Source organism: Octodon degus, unplaced genomic scaffold (genome assembly GCF_000260255.1).
Source record: "Octodon degus isolate 3935 unplaced genomic scaffold, OctDeg1.0 scaffold00147, whole genome shotgun sequence".
NCBI classification, from domain to species: Eukaryota; Metazoa; Chordata; class Mammalia; order Rodentia; family Octodontidae; genus Octodon; species Octodon degus.
The window spans coordinates 6,853,058-6,867,577 of record NW_004524723.1 but is presented as its reverse complement, the minus strand read 5'-3'; the positions used below and the strand labels follow the sequence as shown (position 1 = coordinate 6,867,577).

The window sequence follows — 14,520 nt, the reverse complement described above, 5'->3', positions numbered from 1 at the left end:
CTTCCCTTCCCTTCCCTTCCCTTCCCTTCCCTTCCCTTCCCTTTTCTCTTTTACTAAGGATTGAACTCAGAACCTTCCACTTGCCAGCCAGGTGCTTAAGTAGCTGAGCTATAATCCTGGCCCCTGATTTTCTACTGTGTGTAGAAAACCCTAAAGAATCTGCAAAAGAATTAATAGAAGTAATAAATTTAGCAAAGTTTCATGGCATAGGATAACACAAAACTCAGTTGCATTTCCATAACTGACCAATGAGAATTTTGCAAAAGATACTTTAAATCCATTTATAGCACATGAAAAAATATAAAATCTAACAATGAATTTAACCAAAAAATGTAAAACCTGTAGACCTAAAACTACTAAATGAAAGAAATTGAAATTAAAAGTCACCATTTGTTCATGTATTGAAAAGCTTAAAATTCTTAAAATAACAATACATTCTAAATAATCTCCAAATTCAACACAATCACTATCAAAACACTAGTAGAAGGGATATGAAATGAAAGAAGAATTAAGGGATGGTATTTAAATGTACCACCTTCCCATTATAAATGTGATTAATATGTACTGAATACATCTACTTGATAAAAATATTTTAAAGCACCAATGGATAACCACAATGGTACAAAAAAAGAGGATCACATTTCTGATTTTTAAAAAGTTGTTACATAGAATAATCAAAACAGTATGGTATTGACATAAAGACAGTATGGTATTGGTATAAAGCTAGACATATAGACCAAAGGACTAGAACTGGGAATACAGAAAGAACTGTATATTATGACCAGTTAATTTACCTTCAGTAGTTTCTACAATAATTGGGGAGAATAGTTTCTCCAACAAATGAAACTGAAATAGCTAAAAATATATAAGCAAAAGAATACAGATGGATCAGTATCTCATTCCACATACAGAAATGGGTCAGTGACTTAAATTTAAGAGTTAAAGTTATAAAGTGCCTAGAAGAAAATCCAATGGAAATTTTTATGACCTTAAATTTGGCAATGGATTCTTAGATATGGTAATGAAAACAAAAAAAGAAAATGATAAACTGGACTTCATCAAAATTCTATAGTTGTAACTGTGATACAAAATTATGAATGTACAAAATTCCATGAATTTCAAATTTTAAAATGGTTAATTTTATGAGAATCTTCCTTCAATTAAAAAAGTTAAAATGGATGAATTATGAGTAATGTGTTAAGGTTACCTCTAGGTTTTGTTTCTTTTCTTTTTTTTTTTTTTGATAGGGTTTTTTTTCATTTTCATGAAAAAAGGATAAAATATCAATGAAACAGTTTCAAAACAAGTTAGTAGGACAGTAACAATAATTATTACATTGAATATTGTTGTCTTCATAGTAGTTATTCAGAGGACAAGATGCAGACATGATATCTTGTCTAAACAATATTAGTACAAATTGTTATTCTCAATGAACTAACAGAAAGTAGCTGTATGTCCTAACTCTTTTGTGTATACTTATAAATATATATTGTTTTCTCCTTTTTCACAAGAAAAATGTCCTTTTTTTTACACTTTTGTGAAGTTAGTAATGCATGACACTAGGTTGCCTAGCAATTAAGAGCTAACCTTTGTCTTTTTTTTAAGTTACAAAATCCTTTATTTTTAAACAAAAATCATTGCTATTCAGAACGTTTCTTTATGAACATGCTTGTAATGGTACCTGGGTATATTAAAGCATTATTTTTTTCTCAAGATATTTCCCTAATTTCTTTTTTTTAAGTAACAAAATAAATTTATTTAATCATGACAGTAGGTTTTGCATACTCATTCCCTTTTCTACTATAAACTGACACTTTATCATTATAGTAGCCAGCTGTGCGCTGGGCTATGGAAGCAATCTATGTGGGGTTTTTTGTTTGTTTGTTTGTTTATTTGTTCATTTGTTTTTTTTATTGAGAAACAGCAATGAGACAGTTTCAAAAATCTAGCTATTTTTGCTTTTCTTTGGGGGGGACAGGGGGAATTGAGAACTCAGGCCCTTGTGCTTGCTAGGCAAGCGCTTATTCTACTGAGCTATCACCCCGCTCCCCTACCTCTAGGTTTTAAAAAAAATTCTATGGTGATATTAGCTTTAGAGGAAACTAGGAGAGGAAAATATGAGAAATTCAAATAATATATTTGTAACTTTTCCTAAAATCTAAAATCATTTCACATTTAGAAAACATTTTTAGGTGATAGTTTTATGTTGCCCAGGCTGGTCCTGAATTTATGGACTTGAGCGATGCTCCTGCTTCAGCCTCCTAAGTAGGTGGGACTACAGGTATGTGCCACCATTCTTGGCCTAAAATTTATCTTTTAAATGAACAAAATACTTGTATTGACTGCACCAAGAGGACATGCGGATAACAAATAAGCACAAAAAGAGATAGAGATTTAATATCATTAGTTTCTGTAAGAATTCAGATTAAAATAACAATGGACTGCCCTTAAGAATAGCTAAAATAAATAATATTAGTAATACCAGGTCAGAGTAGACCAGAACTCTTATTATTCTACTGGTGGGAACACTGGTAGAATGGTACAAATGCTCTAAGACACAGATTACTACTTTTCAATAAATATAAATACAGTGACTATATTACATAAAAATCTCAATCCTGTGTATTTACTATAAACAGTAAAAGCTGATATTTACTTTAAAAAACTGTAAATGGCATTTGTAGCACCATTAATTCTAAGAGCCAAAAGTAAGGAGTAACCCAGATGTCCTAAAATAGCTAAATGGTTAAACTGGTTTAGCTCTCTATAAATACAACTAAATAATAAAAAAGAACAAGCTATCAAAATTTACAGCTTATGTAGATCCCAAAAGAATTGTGCAAAACAAGCTGATCTTAAAAGGTTAAATAATCCCTTGATCTACTTCTATGGGAATCTTGGAATTATGGAGATTAAAGAGTGTTAATATTTCTCCAAAGTTAGGAATAAATGATGAAAGAGTAGTGTTGTTATAAAGAAATGGCACAGGAGACTTTCTGGTAATGGAATAGTTCTGAGTCTTCATTGCAGTGGTAATTGTCCAAACCTATATAGTATGTGATAAAATTACATAGAATTGCATATGCACAAACAAAAACACAAATAAGTACGTCTATTACTCATGAAATCTGCATAAGCAATGTAGAGTATACCGATGCTATTTTCTTGATTTTGATATAGTATGGCAAGATATTGCCACTGAAGAAAATGAGTTTACCTCCTTGTACCTCTTTTAGAGCAGTTTTAACTTCAGATCAAAATTGAGTGGAAAGGACAGAATTAACATGTACCTGTAGCTTACTCTTATTACAGCATATAAACCTACATTAACCATAATTGTCACTTAGAGCAGTGATAGAGACCAAGTGCCCAAACTGCAACCCCAAACCCACTTATTTATTGTAAAGTACTTACACTGCAGTTAAACTGAAATAGTGAGGTTTTAGTTTAGAAACAACTCATACAATAGCATCTTTTTGTCTTAAATGTAAAATACAACAGAGATATCTACTGAAAGGTAAAAATTTGCATTTGGCATGCTTTTGCACAGGTTATATGATCTTTGATGCTGTAAACCTGTTGATAATTTGTCAAACTTTGGAGTGATGACTTGCTTGCCAGAAGAGAGGACAGAACACATGAACGTGTTTGTCACCAGTGACTTAGAGTCTAGTCTACATTAATACTCACACTTGGTGTAATGTATTCTATGGGTTTTGACAAAATATGATACATATGATATATAATCATAGGTACGTTATAATTCAGAATAGTCTCACTGCTGTACAAATATTTGGCATTTATCTGTTCATCTTTTGTCTCCATAGTTTTTCCTTTCCAATTCAAAATGACATTAGGTTGAAATCATGTAGTACGTAACCTTTTCAAATTGATTTTTTTTCACTTACAAGTATATATTTTAGTTTCTTCAATGTCTTTTTTTATTTTCATGACTTAAATCCCTCTCTCCCTCCCTCTGCTCCTGTCTCCCTTTTTTGCTGTTTCTCCCCCACCCCCTTTTTATTCCTTCTTCTTTTTTTTAACATTTTAGGTCTTTGCATTTTCCATTAAAATGTTTGTCATTCATACTTTGCTGAGGTATGTGTGACATAAAAACTGTACATATTTAATGTATACAACTCAATGAGCTTAGGAGTAAGTATACACCCATGAAACCATCACCACCAAGGCCATAGGGATATCCATGACCTTCCAGTTTTTTCTTACCTCTAGGAGTAGTGGTGGTAGCAGTCATAGTCATAGTAGTAGTGTGTGTGTTAAGAACGTTTAACATAAATGCTTTCCGCTGAGGTGTATTGTAAGTGTTCCATATGATATTGTTAGCAATATAATATACTATGTTATGTAGATCTCAAGAATGCAGTCTTTCATAACTGAAAATGTATATCCTTTGAACACCATCTACTTTCTTTCCTCTCCTGGCAACCATCATTCTACTCTCTGCTTCTGTGAATTTATCTATTTTGGGTTCCATATATAAATAAGATCGAATAGTATGTCATTTATTACACTTAGTGTGATGTCCTCTAGGTGTATTATCATAAATGGCAGGGTTTTCTTATGAAGATTGAGTAATATTCCATTGGTTGTGTGTGCCATGTTTTCTTCATCGTTCATCAATTTATAGATATTTGTTTCCATAATGACATTTTGAGTAATGTTGCAATAAACAATGCAGCTATATCTTTGACATCCTGATTTCATTTTCATGCAATAAATATTCAAAAGTGGGATTGCTGGCTTATGTTGTACTCAAATATATTTTTCTGAGGAATTTCATTTTGCATGCTCATCCACAATTTGCCAAGGATCTTTTCTTCCTGCATCATTACCACACTTTATTACAGTATTTTTTGTGTTTAAGCCATCTTAACTTTTTTTAAGTAATAATATAGTGTGGATTTGGTTTGCACTTCCTTGCTGATTAGTGACACTGTGCATCTTTTTTGTTCTAACCCTGGCTAAGGTCTTCTTTTATGTCTCCTTTCAAGAAATAGCTATCCATATATTACCTATCTTTAAATTGGATTATTTTGTTTTTTTCTATTGAGTTGTATGTGCTCCTTAAATGTATTTAATTATTTATATTAGCATCTTATCAGGAATGGTTTGAAAATATTTTCCCACCTTACAGAGACTACTTTTCATGTTTTATGAACACCTGTTCTGTGGAGAAGCCTTCTGATTTAATGTAATTCCATCTATGATTTTTTTATTTTCTTAGCTGTGCCTTTGCTGTCATTTCAAAAATATTATTGCTGAGGTCATTGTCAATGAGTTTTCTTCTAGGATTTTTATGATTTCTTGCGTTACATCTGAGTCTTTTTTTAACCTAAGTTTTTAATCCATTTTAAAATAATGTGTATGAGTGGTGTAAGGTAAGGGTCCAATTTTTTTCTTTTGCATATGTACTTCAGTTTTCCTAAAATCATTTATTATATTCTTAGAGTTAGGTCAGAGATTGGTAGGCCATGTAAGTGTATGTTTATTTCTGGGATCAGTTTTGCTAGTCTCTTCATCTGTGTATCTGTTTTTATACAGTACTATATTGTTTTATAAACTACTGAACTAAAATTTGCATACACTATGATTTACAGACATAAAATGTAGAATTGAATAGATTTTATCACATTGATAGTGTTGTACAACTATAACCACAATCAAACTTAGGTCATATTTGTTATCCCAAATTAAAACACTCTGCCTATCAGCTATTTTCTTTCCGTCTTTGCCTCCTAAATCCAGGAAACCACTGAGCCACTCTCTCTCTTCATAGAATTTCCTATCCTGAGAATTTATATTTTTCAAAATAGATCATGCTCATAAAACCAATAAAGACCTTAAAAATCCAAAGGTATATAAATTCTGCAAAGTGAGCTTTTACACCATATTGAAGTAAAACCAGAGACTGATAACAGAAACATATTTAGAATATAGTAACATTTTTCTTTCCCTTTTCTCTTCTCTTTCATCTTAAATTTTTCATACATGAGAATACATGTTCAAGCTTGTGTGTTCATTGAACATTATGCATCCACTTTCCTACATCCACTTTCCCACAAAGGTACATCCACTTTCCCCACACGTGCTTCAGCTTTATCTTTCTTAATAGATGAGGAGTACTCCATTGTGTATAGATACCACATTTGCATTATCCATTCATCTGTTGATGGACAGATAGGCTGATCCCAAGATTTACCTATTATGAATGTGCTGCTGTAAACATAGGTACATATACATCATTTTATATGTACATAGGTATTTTATATGTACAACAGTATGTTTTTAACTGTGCAGGGAAGATATCCAAAAAGGGGAATATGAGTCAAATGAAATTCTATTGTTAGTATTGCTGTTGTTCTCTACTATAATTTGAAATAAAGAAATATGAAATCTCCAGCCTTTTTTATTTTCTTTCCAGCATTTTAAAAAATTTTTATCAGGATTGTCTTATCCATTTCAGGCCTTCTTGGGTTCCATATGAATTTGGAAATTGTTTTCTCTCTTCTATAAAAAATTTCTTTGGAATTTCAATATGGATTACAGTTAATCTGTTGCTTAGCAGACTTAATGTTTTATTTATTTATATGTTCTCATGCTGTGTGCATATATATTTAAGTATTCTATCCACTTGATAAATTGACCCACATAGTATTATATTATGGCCTTTGTGTCTCTTGTAAATTTTGCTCTGTTTTGTTTTTGAGACAGGATCTCCCTATGTAGTATGTGGTTCAGGCTGGCCTTGAACTCATGGGAATCCTCCTACCTCAGCCTCCCAAGTGCTGGAATTACAGGTGTGCCACTACACCAAGCCAGAGGTTTAAAAAACAAACACGTAAGTCTATTTTTCTGAAATAAACATTATAATTACCCCTCCTCTATTGTGTTTACACTGACAGTGATTGAGACTGGGTGTGGTGGCGCACAACTGTAATCCCAGTGCTTGGGAGGTTGCAAACAGGAGGATCACTATGAATCTGATCTGTATAGTGAGACCCTGTAGACCCTGTACTAAATACAAAAAGGAAGAAAGGCAGGAAGGAAAGAAGAAAGGGAAAGGAGAGGAGAGGAAATCAATACCAAATCCAGTGTCTTGGTTACTTTCTCATTGCTGAGATGAAGCACAAGATGCTTCCAAGATAAAAGAGGAAAAGTTTATTTTAGTTCATAGTTTGTAGAGGATTCAGTCCACAGTTGGCTGGCTCCAAGGCAGGGAGGTATAACAGAGAGGCATGGAGGAGGAGGAGAAACAGTCTGTGGCAGGGCAAACAGAAAACAGCAACACTGAGCTTCCCTTTTCCTATTCCATTCAGGCCATAAGTCTATTGGTTAGTGTCACTATCCTCAAGATAGGTCTTCGGTCTTCAATAAATCCAGTCATCTGCACCTAGAACTATGGTAATCCAGTCAGTGAGCTGATTCATTTGTTGTGTACACTATTTGATATGTCATACTAATGAGCCAGTCACTCCTAAAAGCCCTCCCTATGGGCACAAGAGGGTTGGGGCATATCTAGATATAAACCATAACATCCATTGCCATGAATTTTTAATTTTTCTGTGTTGTAAGAGCTTCATAATTTTAAGTCTTCACTCTTTTAGTTCATTGTTATATGTGATATTAGGTAATAATGCAAGTTCATTCTTTAGCTTATTTTGTAGATTTCATTGTAGTATTATACTTCCTTGGTTAAGCTAATTCTAAGTATCTTATTCTTTTTGATGTAAGAATTATAAATTACTTTTATAATTTCCTTAGTTGCTTCCCTGTGTGAAGAAATGCAACTGTTTCATTTACTGACTTTGTATCCTGCTACTTTGCTAAAGTTAACAGCTTTTTGTGGAATCTGTGATGTTTACATGTGGTTTTACTAATGTTGAGAGAATTTCCTTCTATTCCTAACTCATTGAATGTTCATTTTGTTTTTGTTTATTCTCTTTAAAATTAATTAATTAATTAATACTCTAACATACTCAAAAAGTATGAATTTTCTCAGTTGTATTTGTTAAGATGAACATGTCAGTTTTTCTTTTTATACTATTAATGTGGTATATTAAAATAATCAATTTTCTTATGTTGAGCCATCTTTTCATTCCAAGGATAAACCACGGTTGGTCTTAGTACATACCCCTTAAATGTGTTGCTGACTTCTGTTTATCACTATTTTTTTTTCAGTACCAGGGATTGAACTCAGGACCCTGAGCTTGCCAGGCAAGCAATTATTCTACTGAGCTATCTCCTCGGCCCATGTTTACCACTATTTTGTTGGGTATTTTTACATCAATGTTTATAAAGAATATTGGTCTATAGTTTTCTTTAGTGTGTATTTCAGGTTTTAGGATCCAGGTAATATTTGCCTCATACAATAAATTATAAATTATTTACCCTTTTTTAGCCTTATTTGTGGGAAAGGATGAGAAATATTGATATTACCTCTTTCAATATTTAGTAGAGACTATCAGTAAAATTATTATATAGAAGACTTTATTAGACTTATTGATTTGGTCTCCCTAGATGTCAGTGTCAATTTCTTCATAGACTTGTTAGGAGCTGTATTTTTTTTTTAGAATTTGTAATTTTCTTAGAAATTTTGCCATTTCATCTATGTTATTAAATTTGTTGGCATACAAATGTTCTTTTTACTGTATTATAATTATTTTTCTTTGGCATTCATAATAATTTACATATATTAATTTCTAATTTTAGTGATATTATTATTCTTGATCTTCCTGTTTTGTTAATTACTCAAAAATATTTGTTTTAGCTTTGTGCAGTGGCAGTAGCATAGCCAATGAGGTTTATCCAAGGTGTGATTATTGCTATTTGTAAAACATTTGTTTTTATTGATTTTTTTTTTTGGCAGAACCAGGGATTGACCTCAGGCCCTTGCACTTTCCAGGCAAGCGCTTATTCTACTGAGCCATCTCCCTGGCCCCTGATTTTTTTATTTTATCTGTGTTTCAGTAGTCATTCTTTCCTTATTTCTGCTAGCCTTGAGTTTAGTTCTTTTCTTTCTGTAGGTTAAGTTGAATGTGAAAGATGTTGATTTTATATCTTTCTTCTTTTGTAATATAAGCATCTATAGCTACAAATTTTACCCTTATTATTACTGTTATTGTTTTACATAACTTTTATATGCATTTTTCATGTTTTTTGTTATCTCTGAGTTATTTTGTGGTTTCTAAAAGATAAATTAGATATTTAAGAATGTGTTGTTTAATTTCCAAAATTCCATGTGTATTTCTTAACTTCTATTTTAATTTAATATAGTTGTATTAGTACATATTTGCCATACTTTAAAATTGCATTCACATTTACTTCAAATTATGATCTCAATATCTATTTTTCTAAAAATGCCTCAACTTTATCCTTCTTTATAACAGAATAATATTTGCATATAGATACCACATTTTCTTGACTTATTCATTGGTTGAGAGGCGTATGGACTGTTTTCAAGATCTAGCTATGATAAATAATGTTGCTATAAACATTAGTATGGATATATCACTGTGATGTATTACTTTTAATTCTTTTGGGTAGATGCCAAGAATGTGAATAGCTAGGTCAAATGGAAATTCTAGTTTTAGTATCTGAAGAAACTCAACACTAATTTCCATATTACCAAATACATTTCTAAATTGTACCAATTTATACTCCCTCCAACAAAGGAGAAAGGGTTTCTTTAGCACAAAAGCCTTCCCAGGATTTGTTATTGTTTGATTTCTTGATGCTAGCAATTATTTCTGGATTGAGGAAGGAATCTGTGTGGTTTTAATTGGCATTTTGCAAATGAAAGTGATTTGGACATTTTTTCATATATTTATTTGCTTTTGTACTTCTCCATTTTGGTTTACAACTTTAAATTTTAGTGGTCTGACTTTTTTAGTTTTTTATATATTCTAGATATTCGTCCTTTGAAGGGTAGAGAGTAAAAAAAAAATTTCCCATTCTTTAGGTTGTCTTTACACTCTGTTTGTGGTTTCCTTTTCTGTGCAAAACCTTTTTAACTTAATGTGATCCTAGTTACTGAGTCTTTGTAATATTCCCTGTGTGATCAAATCTTTGCCTACATCTATGTCTCCCTGTGCAATCAAACTGTTACCTATTCTATCTTTCAGCAAATATTTTTCTGTTTTAGTGTTTAGATCGCTGATCTATTTTGATTTTATTCCAGTCCATCATGAAAGATAGGGGCCCAGATTCAATCTTTGCATGTGGAAAGCCAGTTTTCCCAGCACCATTTATTAAAGAGAATGTGTTTCTTACAGTGAAAGTATTTGACCTCTTTGTAAAAGATAAGATGGCTATTTTTGTTGTTTATGCATCTTCTATTCTGTTATATTGATTCTCTGGTCTTTTTTTTCTGTTTCATTTTGGTTTGCTTTGCTTTTGTATTAGTGGTTTTTGTCAGTATTATGTTGTTTTTATTACTGTAACTTTGTTGTATAGCTTCAAATCAGGTATTGTGATTTTTGCCTGCCTTGACCTGTAGCTCAGAATTGCTTTTGCTTTTCTAGGTCTCTTCTTAGTCTATCTGAATTATAAGGTTGTTTTCTCTAGATCTTTGAGGAATGCTGTTATATTGATTGGGATTCATTAAATCTGTATAATGGATTTGGAAGTATGGAAATTTTCACTACATTTTTTTCCTGTCCAGGAACTAAGGATATCTTTCCAAAGATCTGTAAATTTTGCAGTTGTACACCTGTCATTGAATTCTAACTATTTCAGCCCATTGTGATCAAGGGTACTTTGTATGATATCTGCCTTTAGCTATATTAGGACTTAATTTATAGCCTAACATAGGATTTTTTTCCTTTATAAAGTCACATTTTCATTTGAGAAGAATGTATATAATATTATTACTTAGAATATTCTGTAAATGTCTGTTAAATCTAGTGTATTTGTGTACCTATTTGGTAGACAAAACCAAAATACTACAGTGCCAAGTGCTAGCTGTTGTAGTTACCTGTGTAATTGCCTTTAGATTTTCATTTCCTTATATGAGCTTGAGTTACTATCTAGTGTCTTTTTATATCATCCTTAAAACTTCCTTTCACATTTCTTGTGGTGAGAGACTAGTGATAATAATCTTCTCTCAAACATTTGAAAATGTCTTCTCTAGCACCTAGATCTAGCAGATATTGTACTGCACACATATAACTGTGGTATGATGTTTTCAGTACTCCTGGGAAAATACTCAGAAAGGGACAAGTAGGGTCAAATGGGACCTCTAATCCCACTTTCTTGAGGAATCTCCACACTGCCTTCCACAGTGCTTGTACCAGTCTACACTTTCACCAACAGTGGAGAAGTGTTCCTTTTTCCCTACAGCCACATCAGAATTTGTTATTCATTGATTTCTTGATGGTCATTCTTTATGGGGTGAGATGAAATCCTAGTATTGTCTTAATTTACATTTCTCAAATGACCAATGTTGTTGAATATTTTTTCATATGTTCATTTTCCATTTGCATTTCTTCATGTAAGAAATATGTGTTAGTCTCAGATGCCAATTTGTGCATTGGGTCCTTGAATTTTGGGGGACTGTTTTTTTGTAAAAATTCTTCACATATTTTAACTAAAAGTCCTTTGTCTGAAGGACACTTAACTACAAGTTTCATGGATTTTCTTTTTATGCATTTGGTGATTTTAAGAAGATGGGATGGCAGTTGTTGGTTCTTTGAAGTATTTGACTCGCAGTTTCATTTTTGTCATGAAATCCATGCCTACCCCTGTGTCTTCAAGATTTCTACCTACTTTCACTTTCAATAGACTCAGTGTTTTGTTTTAATATTTATATCTTGAATTTATTTTGACTTTAGTTTATTGCAGTGATAGACATGGGTCTCGTTTGAGTTTTTGCATGCGGAAAGCCAGTTTTTCTAGTACCAATTTTTGAACAGGCTATATTTCTTCCAGGAAACATGTTTGACCCCTTTATCAAAGATCAGATGGCTGAGTATGTTTGTAGTTGTGTCTGCATCTTCTAATCTTTTCCATTGATTCTCAGGTCTGATTTTGGTTTTTGCCAGTTATTATGATAGCTTTGTAATATAATTTCAAGTCAGGGATTTTGATGCCTCCTACCTTTCTTTTGTTGCCCAGGATTGCTTTTAATTTTCCAGGTCTATTATGGTTCCAGATGAATTTTATGATGTTTTCGCTTGATCTGTGACATATGTTAATGGTATTTTGATTGAGACTCCATTAAATCTGTGTAACAGTTTTGGGACTATGGCCATTTTCACCATGTTGGTTCTTCCTATCCACAATCTAGGACTATCTGCCCTTCTTAAAAAAAAATCCTCTTCAATCTCTTTTTTCAGAGTATTTTAATCTTCAATTTATAGATCTTTTACTTTTTTGTTATACTGATTCCAAAGTATTTCATGTTTTTAGATACTACAGTTAAGGGTGAGATTTCCATAATTTCTTTCTCAGTGAGTTTGTTGTTTGTATACATGAGTGCTATTGATTTTTGAGCATTGACTATATTCAAATATGCCTCTGAATTTGTTTATTAATTCTAGGAGTCTTTTGGTGTAGTTTTTGTGTTCTTCTATGTAGAGTATTATGTCATCTGTGAATAATGATAATTTAACTTCTTCCTTTCCTGTCCTTATTCCTTTTATTTTTCTATCTTGTCAACTTACTCTAGCTAATGTTTCCAGAACTATATTGATCTTAATTTTTTTGTTGTTCTGGGGATCAAACTCAAGACCTTGAACTTGCCAAACAGCTCCTTATGCCACTGAGCTATATACCTGGCTCTCTAGAACTATATTGAAAAGCAGTGGCATAGTGGACATCTTTCTCTTGTTTCTGATTATAGATTGAAAGCTTTCCATTTTTGTCTAGTTAGTATGATGTTAGATGTTGGTTTGTTATAGAAGGCTTTTATCAAATAAGGTAAAGACTATTCTGATTTTCTCTGGATTTTTTTTTATCATGAATGAGTGTTTGACTTTGTCAGAAGCTTTTTCTGCATCTCTGAGAATTTGCTTTTCACTCTGTGGACATGTAATATTACATTGATTGATTTGAGTATATTGAACCATCCTTGCATCCCGGAAATGAATCCCACTTGTTCAATAAGTGTGTGGTATAATCTAGATTTGCTGCATTCTGTGTGCTTTTTTACTGAGGTTTTTTTACATCTGTGTTCATTTTGAATATTGGCCTGTCGTTCCCCTTTTTGGTTGGGTATTTCTCTGGTAGTATAACTGGTTCCATTTGCATTTCATTGAGAAATATTGGAGTTAAATGTTCTCTAAATTTCCTGTAGAAGCCAGCTATGAATTCATCAGAACCTGGGCCTCTGTTACAAATTTTTAATTATTTTTTTCAATTGCATTAACTGATACTGGGTTATTCAGAATGTATATGCCTTTTTTATTCAGTTTTGCTCACTTATATGTGTCTGTGAATCGGTCTATTCTATGTTTTCTATCCTCTGAAATTAAAGATTTTCAAAATAGGTATTGATGGTCTGAATAACCACAGGATCAATAGTGATTTCACCCTTTTCATTCCTTATTGAATGAATTCAAGTGTTTTATTTCTTTTTTGATATGGTTGTATAGGGCTAAATCAATCTTATTCTTTTAAAGAACCAACTCTTTGATTCATTTATTCTTTGGTTTTCTTAGTCCAATTTGCATTAATTTCTGCTTTGATCTTCCCTTCTTTGGGCTGTGGGCTTGACGTGCTCTTCTTTTTCTAGAAGCTTGTGGTGCAGCATTAGAATTTTTTTTTGTTCTCCTGCTGTTTACTGATGTGACATTTTACCACTATAAATTTCCCTCTTAAGACTGTTTTCATTGCATCTCACAGATTATGGTAAGTTTTATGTGCATTTTTGTTTGATTTTACATATTGTTTAATTTCTTCTTTCATCTGTAACTCATTTTTTGTTCAGGAAGATATTATGTAACTTCCATAGGTTTATAGGGTTTTTTTGGTTTCTTTTGTCATTAATTTCCATTTTCATTGCTCTATGGTCAGATAATATGCATTGGTGTATGACTAAGGCCCACATTGGTCCCTATTGCTGCATTGTACCTGTGGCTAAGGACCACTGCAACAAATCATAGGTGCTGATATTTATAAGAGAAAATCTAATAGATTGGAGCCATAATGTCTTCCCCAGACACTAGAGATATTCCAGAAATTGAAAATGGCTATAGTTAGACCTATAATTGGAGCCAGTAGGATCTGCCCACCATTAGGTTTTACCATCTCAGCAAAGTCCTATGGCAATGCTTTGTATCTTATTACTCTGTCCTACCCTCCAAAAAATTGGGTCTTGTACTATGTTATGATACCAGCATATATCAAGACAATCCCTTAAGTAATGTATTCTGATACTGAGCTGAATTGTATCTGAGTCTCACAGCCATAAAGACCTGCCCAGTCTTAGCTGTACCCCTCTGGGAGTGATGTAGGTTGAAATATAAATCCACTGGGTCACCAATTTCTGCCTGCACCATGACA

The 14,520-nt window shown here is 32.5% G+C and overlaps 1 protein-coding gene and 1 pseudogene across 1 annotated transcript in view; both read left to right on the top strand.

The window, feature by feature from the left end:
* Stxbp5l (syntaxin binding protein 5 like) overlaps positions 1–14,520 on the top strand; it is a gene marked incomplete at its 5' end in the record, with an annotated part of 350,429 nt that overhangs the window by 306,429 nt on the left and 29,480 nt on the right. The gene's annotated exons all lie outside the window — the stretch shown is intronic.
* Positions 8,787–8,897, top strand: LOC111812875 (annotated as a pseudogene).